The sequence below is a fragment of the Monodelphis domestica genome, chromosome 1 (genome assembly GCF_027887165.1).
Source record: "Monodelphis domestica isolate mMonDom1 chromosome 1, mMonDom1.pri, whole genome shotgun sequence".
NCBI classification, from domain to species: domain Eukaryota; kingdom Metazoa; phylum Chordata; class Mammalia; order Didelphimorphia; family Didelphidae; genus Monodelphis; species Monodelphis domestica.
In genome coordinates, this window is record NC_077227.1 from 100,409,561 (window position 1) to 100,433,071 (window position 23,511).

General features: G+C 37.5%; 1 protein-coding gene across 34 annotated transcripts in view; it reads left to right on the forward strand.

The window, feature by feature from the left end:
* ABLIM1 (actin binding LIM protein 1) overlaps positions 1 to 23,511 on the forward strand; it is a 400,442-nt gene that overhangs the window by 179,283 nt on the left and 197,648 nt on the right. The window contains exon 1 of one of the 34 annotated variants that reach the window (XR_008913152.1): positions 3,795 to 5,577. The exons of 32 other annotated variants lie outside the window; for them this stretch is intronic. The gene's annotated coding sequence lies outside the window, so the exon portion shown is untranslated. Of the gene's footprint in view, positions 1 to 3,794; positions 5,578 to 5,611; positions 7,303 to 23,511 lie in introns of those variants that run through there. One more of the 34 variants, XR_008913153.1, reaches the window with a different exon arrangement.

Genomic DNA, 23,511 nt, shown 5'->3' on the forward strand with positions numbered 1-23,511 from the left:
TATATAATTAATAAAATATTTTATCATAAAAACATAATATATCATATATTTTTATTTATAGATCATATATATTTCATATTAAAATATATAAACTATTTATTATTTATTAATGCCAAATTTCAATGAAAAGTTACTGAAAATAAAGATGTAATTTTCCTGTCCAAATGAATATACCTCGTCATATCTTTCCACGTTCCCCGGTTAAGAAGTCATAGTATAGTGTAAAGACAATTGACTTGGAATTGAAAAGTCTGAGTTCAATTCCTAATTTTTCTCCTTCCTAGCTTTGTTTTTTTCCCCCACCAAACCCTTAATTTCCATGTTAGAATCAGTACTTAGTACTTAGACAGAAGACAGTAAGGGCTAGACAACTGGGATTAAGTAACTTTCCCAGGGTCACATAGCTAAGAAGTGTCTAAGATCAAATTTGAACCCAGGTCCTCTCACCTCCAGGCCTGGCATTCTATCTACTCTTCTTCCTACCTGCCCCACTTTCTCATGAACATAGGTGAATCAATAAATCAAAAATTCTGCCTCTCAGTTTTCCCATCCATAAAATGTTGGAGCAGGGTAGGGGAAATAAAGTTCTCCTTTACTTTAGTCCTACTCTCATTTTCATTGTGGCATGGATATATCTAGGGCACTTGAAGGCTATGCTAGAAGAGCACAAACTCTGGCAAGTTCTACTAAGATAGAAATCAAGACAAGATACCCAGTAAAGGCCTATAGGCTGAGAATTAACTTAGTTGTGGCTGGTGAATCTCCTCACCACAGGATTGACCACTAACTAGAAAGTGTTGATGATTTGTTTGCTTGTTTGTTTTGGCAAAAGGAGACCAATTAACAGCCTGCTAAGGAGTAGGGAGATTCCAGTTTCTCTTTGTAAAGGAAATGATCCAAACCTATGAATCATAAACCTTTTGAAGTTGAAGAAAGTCTGGTTTACCTGTTAATAGAGTTGTTTTAAGGTTCTAATGAGATAATATATTAAAGTGCTTTGTCAGTGGTAAAAGACTACATGGATGCCAGTTTACCAAGTTTACTTGTTTACAGTTTACAGTTTACCAGTTTACTTCAGTGGTAGTTATTTACTTATAAGAATAACCCTATTGTTTCAGTCTTTCTGATGCCACCATCCTTTTTGCCATATCTATCCCTGGGCAATCCTTGTTTGAGAGAATGCTAACACAGAAAGAGGACTCAGTCTGATGGCATGAAATTTTTTTTCATTTCTGTCTTTTACAAGCTCTTTCCCATGAAATGATTAAAATGAAATTTGTTCAGGCAGGTGTATGTTGATAAAACATCATGCCGCCTAAATAAACCTGTGTTAGTGGGAGGGAACTCATTTAGTATTCTGGGTGTGAGGCCTGGAGCACTAGCTTTTCTCAATCTCTGTCAGCCACTTTCTGTGGAATTGTTTCTTCTTATCATTCACTTGGACTTCCATTTAGGAGCCAAGAGAAGCCTCTTTAAAACAAATCATACATATTAGACAAGGAAGTTTCTTTAGCTGTAGTCCTATCACGCTGTATGTGGCATGTCGGATTCTTATAAAACCATGAAACCCAAAGGGAACGATGCATTGTCTACCATACTGCAGGGAGAGACAGTTGCCAAAAGCAAGAGAACAGAAACAGAAAGACTATTTTCAAATGTGAGGCAATTGAGCAATTTAAATTTATTGATTTAAAACTATAAGCCAGCTAAGGGGAAAAAATGACATCACAACATCCAAACTCATTCCCACTTTAATTAACATTTATTGAAAACAAATAAATAAGCAAACCTATTTTATGTTTATTTTTATGTTTCAGTATTTTGGGAATATAGCAATATGGATTTCATTGGAAGCTTGATAAGTCCTTTTGGTCCTGTCTGGCTCTTTTTAACCCCATTTGGGGTTTTTAGGCAAAGATACTGAAGTGGTTTGCCATTTCTTTCTCCAGTTCATTTTACAATGATTTAAAAGGATTAAGTGACTTGCCCAGGATCACACAACTATTAAGCATCTAAGGAACAGATTTGAACTTGGAAAGATTCATCTTCCTGACAAATCCAACACTCTCCACTGCGCTACCTAGCTGGAAACTTATCAGTGGGGGGGAAATGACTGACCAGATAAAATAATTGGACTTAGTGTAATACCATGACTACTATATACAGAGAAGTCATTTAAAGATATTACAAAGCAAATTCAGCTGTATGCTCCTCAGTAGGTAGAAAGTTTCTAATGCCCAGATGAAATACTGTGAAATAACCTTTTTGTATTTTTTTAATAGAGGAGATTCTGAATTTTAGCTTCTTCTTTGACCATATTTAAGATGGCTGGTTGAATACAATTTCTTCTTTTAAGAGGAGAAAACTTTGAGTGCATATCAGAATCCAATAAAACATTTCTACATGTAGGTCTATTCTTCTCGTCTCTAATTGATTGTTTTTCAAAGGACATCATCTTGCTCAAATTATCCAAGTTTCCACATGACCTATTATTTCTTCTCGTGGAATTTGTACAGATATACTTTATCCTGTCACATCTCAGGTCGCAGGCATTCCCAGTTAAACAACATAAACTCTCTCCTACATGTGATTTGCAAAACCATTCCTCTGCAGTTTTTCTTCAAGTCTGCCAAACTCAGGCTCAAAAGAATGGAACAAAAAATAACTATATGAGCCAGGACCTGAAAGGGTAATGCATTATTTATTCATGAGCAAACATAATTTATTATAGCATTAAATATGCTAAAAAGCTGTGGTATTGGGTATATTGATGTCATTGACATAGCTGCGCATTAACAGCTGTAGTTCTGCATTGCAGGGTGGATTTCCTTCACTCTCAGAATAATTTTTGTTTTCTTTGTTATGAACATATTTTAGTGTCTTAGTCTCAGGACCCAGCCAAAATACAGATTGATAGATTCCTGTTCCAGTAAGTGGAAAGGACTGCCTCCTTCTTTTAAGAAAGATGGCAGCTGATTGGCATATAATAATATCTTTAAAGTGTTACTGAGAGGAGAATTAGTCAGTCATAGTAGGATCACTTCCAGATTTAGCCATACAGGAGACCCTTCTTGGAAGAGTCGTGTCTGTATGAGTTGTTTTCTGAAACGATGTGACACAGTGGAAAGCATGCTACATTTGTTTTCAAAGGCTCTGGGTTTGAATCTTTGCTCTGAAAATGGTTTTGTTTTTATTTTTTATTTCAATTTTATTTTATTTTCAATTCCAACTTAACTTCCTTTCACTTCCACATTGCCCCACTGAAAAAACAAGAAAAGCAAAACCCATGACCAACACATATAGTCATATGTTCTGCAAACTAGAATCTCCTGAGCTGGGGCAAAACACTTAATCTCATTGGCCTCCTCATCTATAAAATGAGTGAATTTGACTTCAGGATCTCTTGAGTCCCTTCCAGCTTTACATGTATCATTTTAGGGAATATTTTCTCAAGACCTTAGACTTGGACTTCTTCAATTCAATTCCCTGCAGAGGTATTTAATATTGAGCCATAATGTTGTTGTTTTTTTTTTTGAGCCATAATGTTTTTAACAATCACTTTACATGTTATCTCATTTGAGTTTCATGATAACCTGAGAAGTCAGCACTAAGGTATTATTGTCCTTATTTTGCAGAAAAGACTGAAGCCCAGAGATTTTAAATTACTTGTCCAGAGCCACTCAGAAAATGTCAGAATCAGATTTCTAAATTGCTTTACATTTTATTTTTAGAAGATTTAAATTTTTCTCCTCATACATTTTTTAAACCCTTACCTTATGTCCTAGAATTAATGCTGAGTATTGATTTCAAGTAGAATTGCAGTAATGGTTAGGCAATTGGAGTTAAGTGACTTTCCCAGTATCACACAGGAAGGAAGTATCTGAGATCAGATTTGAACCTGGGGCCTCCCAACTCCAGGACTGACTCTTTATCCACTATACTATCTAGCTGCCCCCTCTTAAAAATAAAACAAAGAATAGGGGGATAAAATAGTACATGAATTTGTAAACTTCGCCTTTATAGTATCACTTTTCTTTTTTTCTCAAGGTGTTGTTTTTTTTTTAAATGTTCAGTTGTTTTTCAGCCATGTCTGACACCCATTTGGGGTTTTTTTTGACAATGATACCAGAGTTATTTACCATTTCTTTCTCTAGCTCATTTTACAGATGAGGAAACTGAAACAAACAGGATTAAGTGACTTGCCTAGAGTCACACAACCAAGAAGTACCTGAGGACAAATTCGAATTTAGGAAGACAAATCTTCCTGATTCCAGACTGCACTGAGTGATCTAGCCACCCTAGTTGTATATTAAATTTAGCAAAAAGTCACAAAATTACTCTACCTCTTTGTGTCTACTTCTAAACTTGCCTTTCTTTTCTCCTTTGTTTTTTTTTTAATATTTCCTTGATTCTCCTTTTTGTGTGTGTGTGTGTCTTACTCTAGTTACTCACCATACTTTACATGTGTTATTTCATTTGATCTTCAAAATAACCCTATGAAGTAGGTAGAGACACCAGCAGGATACCGGATACTGGTCAGTCTGTCTAAGGTATTAAAAAGATAGTTCCAGCAGCCGTGAGAAGTGGATTGGAAGTGGGGAGAGAATGAAGGTAGGAAAATCTTTGAGAAAGTCATATTGACTATCTTGAATGCCTCTTCTCTCCCTATAGTCTTACCTATCCTTCAAAGTTTAATTCAAGTCTCAATTGTCTCTAACCCAGTCCCATGAGGAAGTCCTTGAGCTTTCCAGTATCTTCTCATCTCCTAAAAAATACTCGTTATTATTCATTTGGCCATATATGCTTATATACACATATGTTCATCATAAGATAGCCAAGTTTTTTGTAGAATATATCCTCAGCATAATAAACTGAGGTCAGTGAACTGTTTTTTTTTTTCTTTAAAATTTTTTGATAAATCTATTTCAATATGATTGGTTTCCTTTGCAACCCTATATATTTCATTTTATGCATTTTACAATTCTCTTCTGAGAATAGTCTCTAAGGTTTTGCTGGATTGCTGAAAAGGGTTGTGACTATATCTTGCATTCTGGGCATTTAAATATTTGTGTAGAACTTGATGGAAGATAAGGAGGCTCTCTTCTACATAGAAGAATGTTACAGAATAATTTTTTCATCAGGGCTCTCGGTTCTCATTGCCCAGATGTGTATAAACACATTTTATTTTTTAGGAACTGACTTCATTGAATGAATGCTTTTTTATGAGTCCCACTCCTACTCTAGCTAGTGTCCTCTTGCAGCCAACTAGAGAACAGCAAAGCCTGGAGTTGTATTTGAAACCCTGGGGATGACTAGTAGAATACCAGGTGGGCAGCAGGTCTGGATTAAGTAAATAATTTGTCCCATGAAGGTCATACCAGGCAAAATTATGTCATGCTCTAAACAATGGAATTAAATGCTTGTATCAACCAAACCTTCAGATTTGGGAGGAGTCAAGCATATAGATAGAGAGTCATACTGGTTTCAGAGCCTGTACCCCAGCCAGCCAGAACTGAGAGCAGCTGCTCCCTGGGATTCCTGTGGGTGTGTGGGGACACCAGAGACACACTGGGGGAGGTAAGCTTGTATGGTTATCCAGAGATAATAGAAATAATACCAGTGAAGGACCCTAATCCTTTCTCCTTTCCTTTTTTCCTCTTCTACAGACTATATTTCAAACTAAAATTGAATGGTTCTACAGGGTCAATGTTTCATAGGAATTATCAACTAGAAAGAGTCAAAAGGAAAAGAAAGCTATGTCTGGGGTTTTCCTAAACTAATAACAGGCTCAAGATTACCCTTAATCCCTGGTCTTGATAGTCATGTTTGGTTTTCATTATTCTTCTGGGATACCTATATTAGAATAATTTGTGACTGAATGAAATAAATGTTCACTATTAGCTGATTTTAGGAGAAACCCCTACTATTCCCATGCCTTTCTTCTTCCCACCATCTCCACTCCTAGAATTGAATTGCATTTATCTCTCTCTCTCTCCTTTTTTTTTTTGGTCTCATGGATTATAGTGTTAGGTCATAGGGCAGGCATAAAACTTAAAGCTCCTTGTACTGTCTGCTTTACAGTGATACAAGTAAGGACAGACATAGAATCTCCCTTGGAACATGTACCATTAGTCTATCTGAAAATGGTAGAGGAGTATCTTGATATTTGGTATAGCCCTGTTCCTAAGAAATGTGTAAATGTCTTGTTTTAAATTTACTAGTAGAGATTCTAATTTAAAAGAAATGTCAATAAGTCATTTACATAATGTTTTATCATGAACCTTCTTTTTCCTTCATGACTTACTAAAGAATAAGAAGGGCAGCTAAGTGGCTCCGGAGATTGAGAGCCAGGTGTAGAGAAGGGAGGTCCTGGTTTCAAATGTGGCCTCAGACACTTTCTAGCCGGTGACCCTGGGGAAGTTGATTAACTCCTGTTATCTAAGCCTTACTGCTCTTTTGCCTTGGAAGCAAAAGACGTAATTGATTCTAAAACAGAAGGTCAGGGGAAAGAAAGAAAGAAAGAAAGAAAGAAAGAAAGAAAGAAAGAAAGAAAGAAAGAAAGAAAGAAAGAAAGAAAGAAAGAAAGAAAGAAAGAAAGAAAGAAAGAAAGAAAGAAAGAAAGAAAGAAAGAAAGAAAGAAAGAAAGAAAGAAAGAAAGAAAGAAAGAAAGAAAGAAGGAAAGAGAAAGAAAGACAGACTAAGGAATAAATCTGGACTTTTACACTTTGAATTCCAGCACAATCTGACTCTAATCCTATCTTTTCCCTCCAATGACCATTTATTAAGTGCCCACTATGTGTAAGACAAATATGTTAGACACTGGAGATAAAAAGAAGTACAATTTTAGGCTCACTTCTTCAAAGAGCTGTTACTTTACTGGGGGATGGTGGTATATCTCCTGTTGCCTGAAAGGTGAGTCCTGTGAGATGTCAGTGTGCAAAGCCAGGCCCCAATGGGCAATCTAGTGCTAATGAGTTGAAAAAAGCTCTTCTAAATAAAGACAACATGATGCAATAGAAAGGTCATTGAATTTGGAGAAGATGTGGATTCTACCTGTTATTAGATTCATGGTCTTAGGAAAGGACCTCAGTTTCCTCCTCTGTAAAATGAGGGGTTGTACTATGACCCAGAAAATCCCTTCCAGGTCCTCTATTATCTTAATATTTTATGTCCCTCTTTCTTATTTTAGGTTCCCATAAGAGTTTCCCAGCAGCAGTCACTTCCTCTCTCCAAGTCAGGCCAGAGATTTGTTTCCCAGCATTCAATAAAGACATGGAGTTCTGCCACCAGAACTGAGACAGTGTTAGTATTCATTTGCTTCACTCTTTATTTCCAGTAATGGTGCAGGGGTGAAACCGAGGTTCTAAGGTGACCTGAAAAGTTAGATCTGGTTTCAGGAGGGATTTTCTCTCTTCAGAAACCAGGGATCTTGAGGCTAATGACTGTCATTTCAGTGCTGAGGTGTGCCTTTCCAAGAGGGAGGAGGATTGATCTTAATCTGTTTTTAAGATTAACTGTTGGGTTGAAGGCAGGTGTGGTGCTGCCCAGGAGCCTGTCATTTGCTTAGGTAGGGAGGAGGTTTCCTTGGGAGGATTTGTATGTCTACTGTGACTTTGTGTTGGGAAATAGAACTATCTTTTTCGTAAGGATTAACTGGATTTGATCCTGGCCCATTTCACTAATTGGTAAATGAATCTACTTGAACCAGGCTGACTGTATCTTTTGGTTGTCTTAGAGAATCAAAAAGCCAGAGCTCTTGCTCTCCAAGGAAAAGGTAAATTAAGTGCATTAAAGGTTGAGACAAAATCTTTCAAGTAGGAAGGTTTTACTTTCTGCAAGGCAAGCTAGAATGAACCCATCAGGATCTCCTATCTGATAAGGGCAGATATGCCAAGGCCGCCTTATCCTCTGTGCCTAGTAATCCAGCTTACCAAACTGACATTGTATGAGAAATTTAGGTCAGGAAAGCCAATTAAAGAGAAGGCTCATTTTGGGCCACTAATGACAGGGTAGCAGAGTGCAGCATCAAATAACTACCACTTGCCACAGTAGGAAACAGGCTTTTGGGTAAACTACAAATTAATCACTCCATACATTTATTTAAACTTGAGTCTTTCTTTTTCCCCAGCCACAATACCAGTGAAAGTCTTAAATAAAGAAGAGAGGTGGAGAGGAGATACTTTGAAGATGTGAAAACAGCCATTTTCCCCATAAACTGGGTCGGTTCAGGGAGTTCAGAAGGTCTAGAACTAGATGGGATCTTAGAAACGATCCAGTCTGATTTCTTTATTTTACAGATGAGAAAATAAGGGTAGAGAGTACTAAATAACTTGGCCATAATCACTCAATAAATAGCAGGGATACAAATTATTTTGGGTGTGGGATTTAGGCTTATAGATTGAGAACTAGAAGACCCCATAGATGTGAATGAGTCCAACCTGCCCGTTTTATAGATGGGGGAACTGAGATTCAAAATGATTTAAGTGATTCACCCAAGGTCACACAAACATGAAGTGGCAGAGCTGAGAAATGGCCTGGACAATGTACATGAAAGAGGAAGCCCCCATCTAGTAGGCTCACAGGTAAATAATATTCTTAGCTGAAACAGAAATAAATACCATAATAGAGTATATTTATTTTGTTATTGCAAATTCAAGTGTTTCCTTTTTTGCTTCTACTTGTCCTGTCTGGCATAGGCAATAGTGTTATGATAATAACCTGTCAGAGACATCCTGATAGGCTGAACCTTTAGGAGTTGGGTTTGAATTCAGGACGCACTGTGTACAAATCCTGCCCCTGACACTTAACTGGCTGTAGGACAATGGGCAAGTAAATTAGCCTCTCTAAATTTCTGTTTCCCCATTGATAAAACAACAATAATAATCTTTAGTATCCACTTCACAGAGTGATTGAAAAGCTCAAATGAAATAATGTACACAAAGTGCTTTGAAAAAACTTTAAAACAATGTATGAATGCCAGTTAATTAAAAAAAAAAAAACACCTTACCTTCTGTCTTAAAATTGATACTAAATATCTGTACCATGGCAGAAGAGCTATGAGTGCTAGGCAATGAGGGTTTAGGGACTTGACCAGGGTCACACAGCTAGAAAATGTCTGAAGCCAGATTTGAACCCATTTCCTCCAGTCTCTAAACATGGCTTTTAACCTACTGAGCTACCTAGTTGCCCCAATGCCAGTTATTATGATTAATATTCTCTTTTTTTAATGATTTACATTTGCATCTGTTCTATCATTGGCTCTTCACAATCCCTTTTCTACAGCTAGGTCACCCCATGAATAGAGCACTTGGACCCAGAGGCAGGAAGTTGTTATTCAGGGGTTTTCTTGGCAAAGATGCTCAAATGGTTTGCCATTTTCTTCCTACAGATAAGGAACTAAAGGTAAACAAGGTAAACAAGCTTAAGTGACTTGTCCAGAGTCACACAAATAGTAAGTATTGGGAGGTCACATTTGAACTTATGAAGAGGTATCTTCCTGATTCCAAATCCAGTGCTCTATCCACTGAGCCATCTAGCCGCCCCAGTCAAGAAGATCTGCATTCAAATCCCCTTTAACAATTTACTAGCAGTGTAACCTCAGCTTGTCTCATCCGTAATCTGTATTTGCATCTGTAAAAAATGGAGGTAATAATAGCATCTACCTTACATGGAGGTTGTAAGGATAAAATGAGATAATAATTATAAGGCATTTTGCAAACCTTAAAAGATGCTACATAAATGCAGCTATTTATTATCTTTATTATTATTTTAAGTTTTGGCTGAAAGTCAAACATTCTTTTTTTAATTGCAATAGTAGCTGACATTTGTATAGCACTGGAGGGTTTTGGAACAACCCTACAAAATAGGTTGTGTAAATATTATTATCTACATTTTATAGCTCTGAAATTCCTGCCCTGGGGTTTGTGCTTGTCTGATAGGTGAATGCCTCACATGGCTTACTATTTATCAGACTGGCCCCCAGCTACTTTTCAATTTATTCCTTACCCATCTTCTCCCTACCTGACTTCCCTTTTCTAGTTCTGGAACTATAAAGCAAAATGATACCCCCAGTGCAACTGGAAAAGAGTATGGTCACCTATTCCCCTTTGGCTCTTTCTAATCTATGACTTTGCAGGAGATGCCCCTCCCTGGCTACCTCTTTCCTGTCTATGTTACCTTATTCTAGTAGATTGTCAGTTCCTTGAGGGCAAAGATTTTTTCTTCTCATTGATTATATCCTCAGCACTCACCATTGCCCTGGTGTGTAGTAGGAGCTTAGTAAGTGTTGATTGGCTTACTTCAGTTTGGATTGTTTTCACTTGTATATTTACAGTCTTGGCACTTTATGTCATATTGACATTGACATTGACACATTGGAAGTACTTAAGGAATTTTTTCCCCTTCATTCATTTACACATGTGAGAGGCAACATTTAGTAGATGGAACTTTGTCCTACTATCCTTCAGGCCCTCTACAGGCTTTGTGCCTCTGGGCATTTCACTTTTCTCTGTTCAAGGGAATGCTCTGAGCCTATAAATTGCAGAGTTAGTGCTAACCTGCCTCAGGAGAGTGACTTTCTCACCTGGAAGTTTCCTATAACAATGAAATTACAAGTCTAATCTCTATCCCTATCTTATCCATTACATACGTGGCATTTATTTTTTAAGTATTCGCTTTCTACCTATTTTATTCATACTTTTATATACTCATGTGATTGGAATGTAGTAATGGAAGATAGCAAGTTCCTTTTGAAACCAATGGCTATTTCATTTTTATCTCTATTTCCCTAATACCTACAGTACAGGAGGTATTTAATGGTTGGTTAAATATCACAGTTTTCCAATCAGGAAATCCAACACATTTATTAAGCATTTATTATTATGTGCCAGACACTCTCCTAAGAGCTTGGGGGGAAAAAAAGCAATACCACCCCTTTCTTCAAGGAGTTAACATTGTAATGGAGGGGAAAGAGGATGGAGACAATAAATAAGTAAAAAAGAATATAAGCAAAATGAATTGGAGGTAGTTTCAGAGGGCACTAACATCTTAGGGAGATGAATAGGAATGCCATTTATTAAACACTTACTATATGCCCATGAGGTAGACACCATTATCCCAATTTTACATTTTAGGAAACCGAGGCAGAGATCAAATAATTGCCCAGGGTCACAGAGGCAGCCTCTGAAATATGAATTCAAACTCATGTCTTTCTGAGTCCAGACCTAGTACTCTACCCATTGTGTCTTATCTAGCTTGCAAGAAAAGACTTCATGCAGAAGACCCTGATTGCTTAAGCCAAATTTTAAAGGAAACCAAGGATTCTAAGGTGCAGAAGTAAGGAAGGAGAACATTGCAGATGTGAGAGACAATCAGTGCAAAGACAAGAGATGCAGCATCTTGTGGGAGGAAGAGCCAGCAAGCCAGTGTGGCTGAAGGGGAGTAGTGTCAGAATTCTAGAAAGGTAGGAAAGGAACAGGTTGTGAAGGGCTTAAATGATTTAGACAGTTATAATGACTTGCCCAAAGCCAAACAGCTGGTAAGGAAAGGGGCTGAAGTCTCCAGATTAAGAAGCTTACATTCTTGATGGCCCACAGTTGCTACTCTTATGTGATAATGCCTCGATGTGCTAGAAGGGAAATTGTTAGCTTGCTTCTTGGCTGTACTCTCATGTTTCCTGGCATATTATTTGTACTTTCCTTACACAGAAAACAAGGAAACCCAGAATAATTTCCTAGTATATATATATAACATTAAAAAAAACATTTCCCATCTGGCTACCAAAGCAACAGGTGTTAACAAAGGACGTCTGGAACAGCAGGATGTCCCAGCTGCTAGAGAGTTTGAGCTTGGATTTCTTATTGGTGGAGGATAGGGGCTCCAAACAATCCATGCCCAGGTGTTTCTTGAATACTTACTAGGTGATCAATGAACAGTATAACAGGTGTTGCTGCCCTCAAGTATCTTACAATCTTTTGAGAGGAACCAAGCTAACACATGTGGAACAGATTTTTACAGAAGACTCTCTCTCTGTGTATATGTGTGTGTGTGTGTATATATGTATGTATATATGTATATATATGTTCCTGTGGGAAAATCTCTATTCCACATGTATGCATACATACACATATACATGCATATATATATGTGTGTGTGTATATTCCAGAATATGTGTTGGAGTTTAGAGAAAAAGAAGATTAGTGATGAAAAATCAAGACAGTCTAAAAATGGAATGGAATTCAGAGGTCATCTAATCCAGATACCTCATTTTACATTTATAATAGGAGGAAACAGGCCCACAAAGTTCTTAGAGCAGCTAGATGGCTCATTTGATAAAGCACTGTGTCTGTAGTCAGGAAGACTTGAGTTCAGGTTTGGCCTTTTACACTTACTAGCTGTGTTACCCTGAGCAACTCGCTTAACCTCTTCTTGCCTCAGTTTCCTCCTCTATAAAATGGAAATAATAGGGGGAAGCTGGGTATCTCAGTGGATTGAGAGCCAGGCCTAGAGATGGGAGGTCTGAGGTTCAAATCTGGTCTCAGATATATCCTAGCTATGTGACCCTGGGCAAGTCATTACCCTCATTGCCTAGCCCTTACCACTCTTCTGCCTTGGAACCACTACATAGTATTAATTCTAAGATGGAAAGTAAGGGTTTAAAAAATGAATAAATAAAAATAAAATAAAATGGAAATAATAATAGCATCTATTGTGAGTATCAAATGGGAACATAACTATAAAGTGCATCACATAATGCCTGGCACATAGTAAGTGCTCTATACATGTTAGCTATTATGATTATTATTATTATTATGAATCAATTGAAAGAACTGGGGATGTTTAGCATGGAGAAGAGCAGATATAGGGGAAACATGCTAGCTGTTTTTCAATTACTCTGTTTAATCATAGAGGGTAGAACCAAAGACAGTGGGTATAAATTGTAAAGAGGCCAATGTAGACTCAGTGTCAAAAAAAGAATTCCTAATAGTTTAGAGGTACTAGTAGAATGAGTTGTCTAGGTTACTCCTCCTTTGAGGTCTTCAAGCAGAGGGTAGATGACCCCTTGTCAGTTATGTTAAAGTGTGAATTCATTTCTGATAGGGGCTGGACCAGGTGGCCACTGAGGTCTCTTCCTTTCCAGTTTGGTAGTTCTGTGATTTCCCCAAGATCATGTCTGTTTGGTTGACTTTCCTGATTCACAGGCCCATGTGCATTTAGGAGAAAGTAGGATTTAAGGACCACAAAGAATGGGTCTACAGATTGGGAAGGATTCCAAATAAGGAGAAGGCAGGAACAAAGGCAAAGACACAGGAACGAGTATGGAGAAGAGGACCATGTGTATGTTGCCCAGGGGTTAGGGATGAAATTGGCAAGGAGATGTGGGCCAGTGATGGAGGACCACCAAAGTCAGCAGAGAAGAAGGGGTAGGTTCAGAAATGTGAAGCTGTCAGTGGTTTCTAATCAGAAGGATGAAAGTGGTGATATAGGAAGTTTACTTTAGTAATAGTATATAATAATCTGCATGATGATAACACTGTCCAAACAATAGGCCTGACTGGTAAAGTGGCATGATCATGGGCTATTTTCATTTTACAGATGAGATAACTAAGGTTCAGAGAGTTTAAGTGATGTATTTAGGGTCATATAACTAGCATCAGAACCAAAACTGGGATAATATTGAACTGGATTTCTACTACATTAAATATAGAATGAATAACAATAATGGGGTAGCTAGTGTTTGTGTAGTACTTTATATGTATTATTTTATTTAGATTTTTTTATAACAACCCTAAGAGGTAGGTCATTATTATCCCCATTTTATAGATGGAGAGATGAGACCAAGAAAGGTTAAGTAACTTGTCCAAAGCCACACAGCTAGTGTCTGAGGCAAGATTTGAATTTAGGTCTCCCTGACTTCAAGTCCACTGTTCTATCTACTGGTTTCCTAGAATCAGTGAAGGTAGGAAATTACTGCATTGTTCCAAATGAGAAGGTCTAGATTAGGGTGATTGCCAGGAAAAATGTAAGGTTAAATTTGACAGATGTCTCAAAGAAAGAACTGGCAATCTATGGTGTTGTGCTTGCTTATAGGGATTGGAGAAAAGCAAAGAATCGGGATGCCTTCAAGGTTGTAAACTCAAGGACTGAAAGATATTGGGGGAGAAAAGAGGAAATTCATCCAGATTCAGGGAGGCTGCATGATTAATGGAAAGAATGCTGGATTTGGAGTCAGGGGACCTAGATTCAACTTCTACTTCTGATGCTTAGTAGTTGTCTGGACTTGATCAAATTTCTTTCTCTTAGTTTCCTCATCTGTAAAATGGAGATTAGTTGGGAATAAAAATATTTGTATTACCTACCTAACAAGTGGTTGGGAAGAAAGTGCTATAGAAATACACATTATAATTATTATAATTATCCTATCAATTGAGGATTTTATTTATTTCAAATAATTGAGGCAAACTGCATCTCTAAATATCAACAGGTGTCTGGGAGCAGCTAGGTAGGTGGCTTGGTGGATTGAGAGCCAGCCCTAGAGTCAGGAGGTTCTAGGTTAAAAGTTGGCCTCAGACTTCCTAGCTGTGTGACTCTGGGCAAGTCACTTGACCCCCATTGCCTAGCCCTTACTGCTCTTCTTCCTTGGAACCAATATACAATAGTACAATATACAATAGGATTCTAAGGTGGAAGGTAAGGATATATATATATATATATAATCAGCAGGTTTCCCGCTTTGGGGACTTTAATGTTCCAAATGTGTTTTCTGAGCAATACTCTTTTTCTAAGGCATCCAGATAGTTCAGGAGATAGAATACTGAACTTAGAGTCAGGAAGACCTGGGTAAAAATCTTACCATATATATATATATATATATATATATATATATATATATATATATATATATATATAAGTCAGTTAATCACTTGGCCTCAATTTCATCAACTGTAAAATGGGTTTTACTAGCACCTATCTCATGAGATTATTGGGAGGACCAAATGAGATTTTATATATATATATAGGTAAAGTACTTTGCAATCTTAAATATGTATTATATACATACATATATATATATATAATTCCATATTATATATACATATACAGACACACACGCATGCTAGTTATTATAATTGGGCAAGTTCCAAGGAGGCACTCCCCCCAAATCCCAGCAGAGGTGGGTATATACCCTTTCCTTAACTTCCCACTCAGTCTTTGGAGTCTACCCATACCCTCCCTGCTATGTATTAAACCTCCAATCCACTCTGATTCTGAAATGAAAGGTGACATAATTAATATTCCTGAACCAGCAGAGTTCCGTGTAGTCTAGATAAAATTGGCAGGTTCTGAATGCAAAGTATTTTCTACTCTGTCTTCTCAGGATGTCTCATAAACAAGCAGTCCCAGGGTGAAACTTTAGAATTTTTTTTCCCCAAGGATGATGACCTCTTTCACTAATGCTGCTTGTGAGCCTTTTAGCTTAAACCCTACCCTGCCAGGTCAGTAGTGTTTGATGGAGCACAAGATTTCCACATATTGGGCTGATCATTAGTGGGAGATAACACTAGCTCTTTAATTAGCTCTGTTGTGACATGTTGTTCAATCAATGCTTGGGGCAACTTTCCAAGACTTGACATTTTGCAATGGGAGACTAAGTTTGACTTTTGGATTATTCAGTCAGGCTGGTATATTTATTCCTTACTTAGAGAGCACATGTTGTTTTGGTTTTTAACTGAACTCTTAGATAATTCTTATTTTAGGGGAAAAATACTATAAGGGAAAAGGTGGAAAAAAAGGCTAATCTAATTTCTTAGACTGCTCTTGTGGATGGAGCAATGATTGAAGAAAGCCTCCCAATGGAGCCAGTTGGGGCTCCAGTTAACATCATGACTATTCCCAAAGTCAGGCTAACTGGGTCAGCATATTTCAGAATGTAGCTTTGGTTCAGAGGAAAGCACCTTTGGGCAACTGTTGTGTAATCACTGCCATGAGCTGCCAGTGGAATTTCCTTCTTTGGCAGTCTTTCTTTGGAAAAATGAAAATTCTAATTGACCTAGAAAAACTCAAGTTGAGGTACCTCCTGAATTCAAAAAGATGGACTATATCATAGCCTCTCTCAACTTTTAAATCTGTAGCTCTTCAGTCAAAAATAAATTCTTTTTTTTAACATTTTGTCCTTTTTATATGTCATTTCACAATATTCCCCCATCCTCAAATCACCTTCTTATAACAGAAATGCATCTAGCAAAATTGAATTGTGTGTGTACAATTTAGATTTGATAGTGCTCCTTACATGAGAGGAAGGAGGTGTGATTATATCATCTTTTCTCTAAACAATCCCTTCCTTTATAAACTACTTGCATTGAGATTCTATTTGGACACCTTTTGGGGGCAAACCTCCGCTCCCCAAAAAACAAGAAAATATGATATATCTTCTGCTCATCTCTGCTCCTGTATCACTGGTGAACATTAAAAAAAAAAGTCACTCTCCAGCTTGGAAACCTTTGATGTGTAATGTATATTTCCAGAGGGAAAAGTTTGCTGGCCTTTGTGGGTAAAATGCATTTGTTGATCCCAGTTCTGACCTTGGAAGCTGGTGCCAGCTTTGGCCCTGGCACCTTCACTCAGACAGAATGAACTGCCTAGGGGAGATGATATTTGTCTTTTCCTGTCATTGCTCAGTCTTACTTGCTTTCTTAACCATAAAAATGCTAGCTAAAAGTGAAATGGACTCCTTTGCAAAGGGTTTCTTGTATAAGTTTTATTTCCCCAGTTTCATAAGGCTTAGTTAGGAGACCTATGTCACCTACTAGGGTGTAGATTTTAAGTAAAGGGTTCTTATTCTTAACCTTTTGAGGCAGTCTGGTGAAGCTTCTGGAGCTCTTCTCAGATGCACATCTCTAAGTAAGTGAAGAAAATACTAGTTTCAGTTAGATGATAGTGGTTTTAATTTTCATTTCTTTAATCAAGAGGCATGTAGAACATTGTTAACGAATTCATCCTTTCCATTTTTGATACTTATTTGATTTTCTTTTTTCCTTTTAGTCAATTTAACCAATATTCTGTCTACTTTGTTCTTATTCATAAAACCTATACTTAGTCATATTTATATTAGTTAATTAGTTCTTTTACTTTCATTTTTATTATTTTCTCCTTTGACTTTTAAGATTTCCAATATAGTCTTTAATTGAGGATTTTAACTTTGTCCTTTTCTAGATTTTAGTTGTGTACCCAATTCATTGATTTTCTTTTTCTTACTTTGTTGATGTAAGTGTTCAGAGATATAAATTTTCCCCTAAGTACTGCTTTAGTCATATCTCATAAATTTTGATATGTTGTTTCATTGTCATTCTCTTTAATGAAATTATTGATTGTTTATAATTTATTATTTGATCCACCCCTTTTTTAGAATTAGATTTAGTTTCCAATTAATTTTTAATGTCTTTCCATGAATCCTTATTGATTATATATTTTTTTGTATTATGATTTTAAAAGGAGGCATTTATTATGTCTCCTTTTATCCTTTTGGTTGTGAAGTTTTTATGCCCCAGTGCATGACAAATTTTTGTGTAGGTACTTTGTGCTGCTGAAAAGAAGGTATATTCTTTTTTATCCCGATTCAGTTTTCTCCTGAGATCTATTAAATCTACCTTTTCTAAAATTTTATTTTCTTCTTTTACTTCTTTCTTTTTTATTTTTTGGTTAGATTTATCTAGTTCTAAGAGTTACAAATATCATCTTTTCATGTAGGAATATAAATGATTCAATCTTATTGAATCTCTTAAATTTTCTCTTTCTTGTTTACCTTTTTATTCTTGTCTTGAGTCTTGTATTTGGGCATCATTTTTTTCTGTTTGGATCTGGTCTTTTCATCAGGAATGCTTGGAAATCTTCCATTATATCAAATTACCATTTTTCCATGAAAGAATATACTCAGGTTTTCTGGGTAGGTAATTCTTGGTTATAAACCTAGTTCCTCTGCCTTTCAGAATATCATATTCCAAGCATTATGCTCCCTATCTGTGGCTCTAGGATATTTAAATTGTTTCTTTTTGACTGCTTTAAGTATTTTCTCCTTGACCTAGGAGGTTTTGAATTTGGCTACAATATATCTGGGAGTTGTCATTTGGGAATTTATATCAGGAGGTAATGGGTAGATTCTTTTAATTTCTATTTTTATCCCTTCATTCAAGCATGTCAGGGCAGTTTTTTGGATAAATTTTTGTATTATGATGTCTAGGATTTTTTTTTAAATCATGACTTTCAGATAGTCTAATTATTCTTAGATTGTGTCTCCTAAATCTATTTTCCCAGGCTTTTAAAAAATGTAATATTTCATTTTTCATTCTTTTGATTTTGTTTTATTGTTTCTTGATATCTCAAAGTCATTAGCTTCTATTTGCCCAATTCTAATTTTTAAGGAATTATTTTCTTCCATGATCTTTTGAACCACTTTTCCCATTTGAGTTACTCAGTTTTTAAACTCTTATTTTTCTCTCTGCATTACTTTCATTTCTCTCCCCCATTTTCCCTCTGCCTCTCTTTGATTTTAGAATCCCTTTTTGAGCTCTTACAGATTCTGAGACCAGTTCTCATTTTTCTTTGAAGTTTTGTGTTTTGCTGCCCTGAACTCACTGCTCCCTCTGAGTCACATGGTACTCTTCTTTTTCTTTGCCTTTTTTTTTTGCTGTTTGCTCATTTTCAGAGGCTTTAAAAAAGATAAAAACAACTTTTACCTTAAAGGTGGGCTCTCTTCTCAGAATAGAGGAGGCACTCTATTGAACTTCAGTTTTTTCATTTCTGTTTTTCTTAGCCCTCATTCTATGTTTCTTCAAGTTTCAGTTTTTCCAATGTGGTATAATGACCTGTAGGCTGGGAGCTCTGAAAGCCACCTCCTTCTGCTGATTCAGTCTCCGCTTTGGACTGATGATGGCTTGTAGGGCTCAGAGCACTGTGATGTTCCTTGTGGTGAGACTCAGGGCCTAACTTCAAGCCTGTAGGGGGAATTTGGACCTCACTCTAGGCTTACACAGGTCAGGTGCACTGCAGACTGCCTTGCACTGGGTCTTGGTACTTCACTGCAGGTTTGGTCAGGGCTCTGGGTCTCCCCTTAGGCTAACACCAGCGAGGTACACTGTGGACTGCCCTGCAGTGGAACTTGGGATATTACCACAGACTTGGGCAGGCACTTTGAGCTCCCCTTAGGCTTGCATGTGCCAGGCACACCTTGGACTGCCTTCCACCATGGCTTGGATCCTCACTGGAGGCTTGTACTAGGGATTAGAACTTCAAGGGGGTCGACATGAGGTGCCCTGTTGTTGACAGTGTCTCAAAGTTGGTTTGGGCCCACATTCAGAACCTGGAGTAGTGGTGGGGTGGTGGTGGTGGGGGGAGTTGATGGTTTGCTGTTAGCTTGTGTCAGTACTCATTGGTGTGGCTTTATTGCTAGCTACCCTCTCGTTTCACCCCAGTAAAATGGATCCTCTCTGCTTAACTTTCAAATTCTCTACAGTAAAGTTGTTTCACTCTATCCCATTGTTGGTTCTGTCACTCCTGTATTCATTTTGAAGCAGGTTGAAGAGGATTCTCAGAGCAATTCTAGCTTTCTGTACTTCTGCTTCACCATCTTGGCTTCACCATTTGACTGTCCAGTAATTTCCTAATTGCTGACTCTAATGGACTTTTCTCAGTCATCATTCTTTTTGTCTCTCTGCAGCCTTTGGCACTATTGATTGCTTTCTTCACCTTGATACTTTCTTCTATCTAGGTTTTTCTGACACTACCTTTCTTCCTGTCTTTCTCACCACTCCTTTTCAGTCTCCTTTACTAGATCTGTAATCAAACCACACCAACTATCCATAGTCCTGGACCCCTTCTCTTCTCCCTTTATACTTCTTCACTTAGTTAATCTCATAGACATCCATAGATTCAGTTATTATCTCTACAAAGTTGATTCTAATGTCTATTTTTCCATGCCTACCCTTCTGAATCTCCAGTCTCTCCTTTCCATTTGCTTATAAGACATCTCAAACTAGACATATCCAAAACTGAACTCCTTTTCTCCCCACCTCCAAATCTCCCCTCTTCCTAAACTCCCTGTTATTTTTGTGGGTACCATCATTGTGCCAATCACCCAGGCCCTCAGCTTAAGTGCCATTCTCACCTTGTCACTTCTTTCCCCCTCCATATTTCCAAAGGGCTGTTGATTTTTACCTTCATAATATTTCTCACCAAACCCCCTTCTTCCCTCTGTCATTTCCTCCACCCTTATACAGGCTTTCATCATCTCATATTTCAACTGTCACAACTGTCAGTTGATCTTTCTGCCACTGGTCTCTCCCCATTCCTGTCAATCCCCCATTGTGCTTTCAAGTGATCTTCCTAAAGTTCAAGTCTCACAATGTACCACTGCTCCCACTATACTAAAAAAAAAATGTTGACTCCTAAAATATTCTGCTTAGAATTCAGAGACCTTTAGAATTTGCCCCTTCCTCATTTTCAATTTTTTTACTTTTTAATCTCCTCCAGGTACTCTGTAATCTCAGGGCACTGGCCTTCTTGTTATTTCTTGAATAAGTCATTCTATCTCTGTCTCTGTCTTTTTTAAAGTTCTAACTAAAATCCTACCTTCCACACAAAGTCTTTTCTGAACCCTCATAATCCCAGTGCTTTCCTTGTGTTATTTATTTCCAACTCATCCTTTATCTATCTCATTTGTATATAGTTATTTGTGTATTATTTCTCTCATTAGACTCTGAGCTGCATAAGTACCTTTCTTTATATGACCAGAGCTTTGCATAGTGCACGGCACATAGTAGGAACTTTATAAATGTTTATTGACTGACACACTGGCAAAGGAATTCCTACTTGACCTTGGGCCATTTTACTTTCAAAGTCACTAGTTGTTCCAGGATCATTTGTTGACAGCCACAACTTTATGACCTTCGATAATGCTGATTCTAGGAGCAAATACAAGTTTCTAAGGGAGCTCCCAGGGGAACCAGATAGGGAAACTCCAGTTGAGTTAACAAGTTAATGCTGAGACTAGGCAAGTTCATAGTCCCAGGTAAAATGTGCATATCAGGTGTTTAAACTGATAGCTGCACCTGATCTCACTAACAAGAAATGCGTTGTTTCTCTGAGCTTAGCCAGTTACTAATGGGATCTTTGGACTGACTTGTTTAAAATCTTTTCTTGGGGGATGAGGTAAGAACACTGCCAGTTTGAAAAAGAAACAGTGAGTAATTATATTTGTGAAGCTGTAACATTCCTTGCTGAGAGGTTATTACTAAGCACTAAACTGGAAAAAAAAATTAAAAGTCAAAAGTCAAAAAAGCTCCTTTCTCAATTGAAGTCTAGGACTCAGAAGTTTTGTGTGTTCCTTTGCCTGCCTAGGACAGTTTCAGTAGCCCAAGCCAAACAACAGTCAAGAAAAAAATAATACTAGTTTCTTTGAAGTATGTGAATAGGGGGAAGAATCTGACCTATTAGAGAAACATAGAAAAATTTTGAGAATGACTTGCCAGCCTAGAAGAGTAGGAACTTCCCTCTAAATAATATTAGATCAACTGAAAAATGCCACAAAATCTCAGGGACAGAAGGGCATCCTTAATGTTTGCTTCGAACTGGGATTGGTCTTCACAATTTCTGAACCTTCCATCTACTCTCACCTCTCTGCCTTTGATCATCCTATTCCCTCTGTCTGAAATGTTTGCCCTTCCCATCTCCACCCTCCATTCTGTCTGTTTAAAAGTTAAGCTATACCTATTCATCCTTCCTTTATCACACATTTCAATTGTCTTCCCTGATGCTACCAACAAATTAGCTATCTCCCTCCTCCAAATGCCCCCCATATTTTACACTGAGCAGAAAAGTTAATGGAAAAGCAGGATGTGGCACCTGGTTCAAGGAGTACTAGTCAACTCACATTCAGTGATAATGAATGTCACAAGATAATGTGTAGTATAGCTCAATTGTACTGCTTGCTCATGCAAAGGATTTTTCAGAATACAAAGCCCTTTCCTCACAATAGCCTCCTGATGAGGTTAGCAATGCATTATTAACCATATCTTAACTTATAACAGATGAGGAAGCTGAGCATTAGAGATTAGAAGGAAACTTGCTCAAGGTTACAGTTATTAGTAAGTGGCAGAGCCAGGACAGGCAGGCTTTCTGCTCTCAAGCCCTATGCCATTTGCCTTATTACATGCTACCTCTAAGGAGGAAGAAACACTGGGAATGCTGTCAGAAAGTTTGGGTTTAAGTCTCTCACCTGTGAATCTTGAAATTTCTCAGACTTGTGAATGTTAAAAAATCCCCCATTGGGGAATTCTCCATTGGGACAATTCCCTATTAGGGACCATTCCCCATCTAAAATGTGAGAACTCCACTTAGATCAGAAATGTGAAGACCTCTACTCCACCCGCACTTAAGCCTGCTTTAGGGGAGAAAACTCCTTGCTGAACAATGAAAAATACTTACACCCATACTTAAGCCATGCCTATTTTTTAGAATTAATACAAAGGGGTGCTAAGTACCTATAAAGGTCAGGCAACTTGTGAATTTATAAGGAACAAAGAACTGGGAAACTTACTCTGAGCTTTCCTGGTGTGAATTACTCAAAAATCCACCCCTTCTTAGGTGTGGACTAAGAATGGTCTGTCCTTTGAAAAACGTCTACTGTGATTGGTAGATGTAAGAATTTAGGGGATGTGACAAAGGAAAATTTCCCTTTATAAGGAAAGGAAAAGCTGAAAAACAGGAGTCTCTGGAACTCTCAAAAGACAGTCTCTAAGGAGGTTATTGAGAGAAGGAGAATCTCTAAGTAGGTCTCTCAAGGGAGGCTGACTCTGGCTGGAACTCCCTTTGGGGAGACTCTGTCCCCTGAATCCTCGCTTGAACAGATCTTATGGTGAGTGATTAAGGACTGGCTGATCTTTTCTTTTAGGGCTTAGGCCTGGGTTGGCCAGGGCTGCCTGGGCCAGCCTATTCTTTTCTCATTTATTTCTTTTTTCTCTCCCTCTCTCTTTCTTTGATTCCTTGTTGTATTATTAATTAAATTCTCCATAAAACCCAGTTGACTTGGGCATATTCATAATTGGGAATATTTCCCTGGCGACCACCTTATATTAGATTTTAAAACAAAACACTGTAGTGAAAACATATTTTCTGCGGTCACAATTTACTCACCCACTCTTATATCTACTACAATTTATATCTTCCACTTTTTTTACTCACTACAGTTTACAACCTCAACCATTTTAACTCTTACAGTTTATGGCATCCACTCTTTTAAATGCCACACACCTGTACCTTTTACTGATTGTGTAACCTTGGGAACATCCTCCCAGCCTTCTGAGATGGTTTCCTGGTTTCCTCAAGTTTCAAATAGAAATAATAATTCTTTTACTACTCTACCTTATCGAGATATAATGAGGAAAGGACCCCAAGATATTACTTATGCTCTCTTACTCTTTTCACTTTCTTTCCTCCACTCCAAATATTATCTCACTGGCTTTC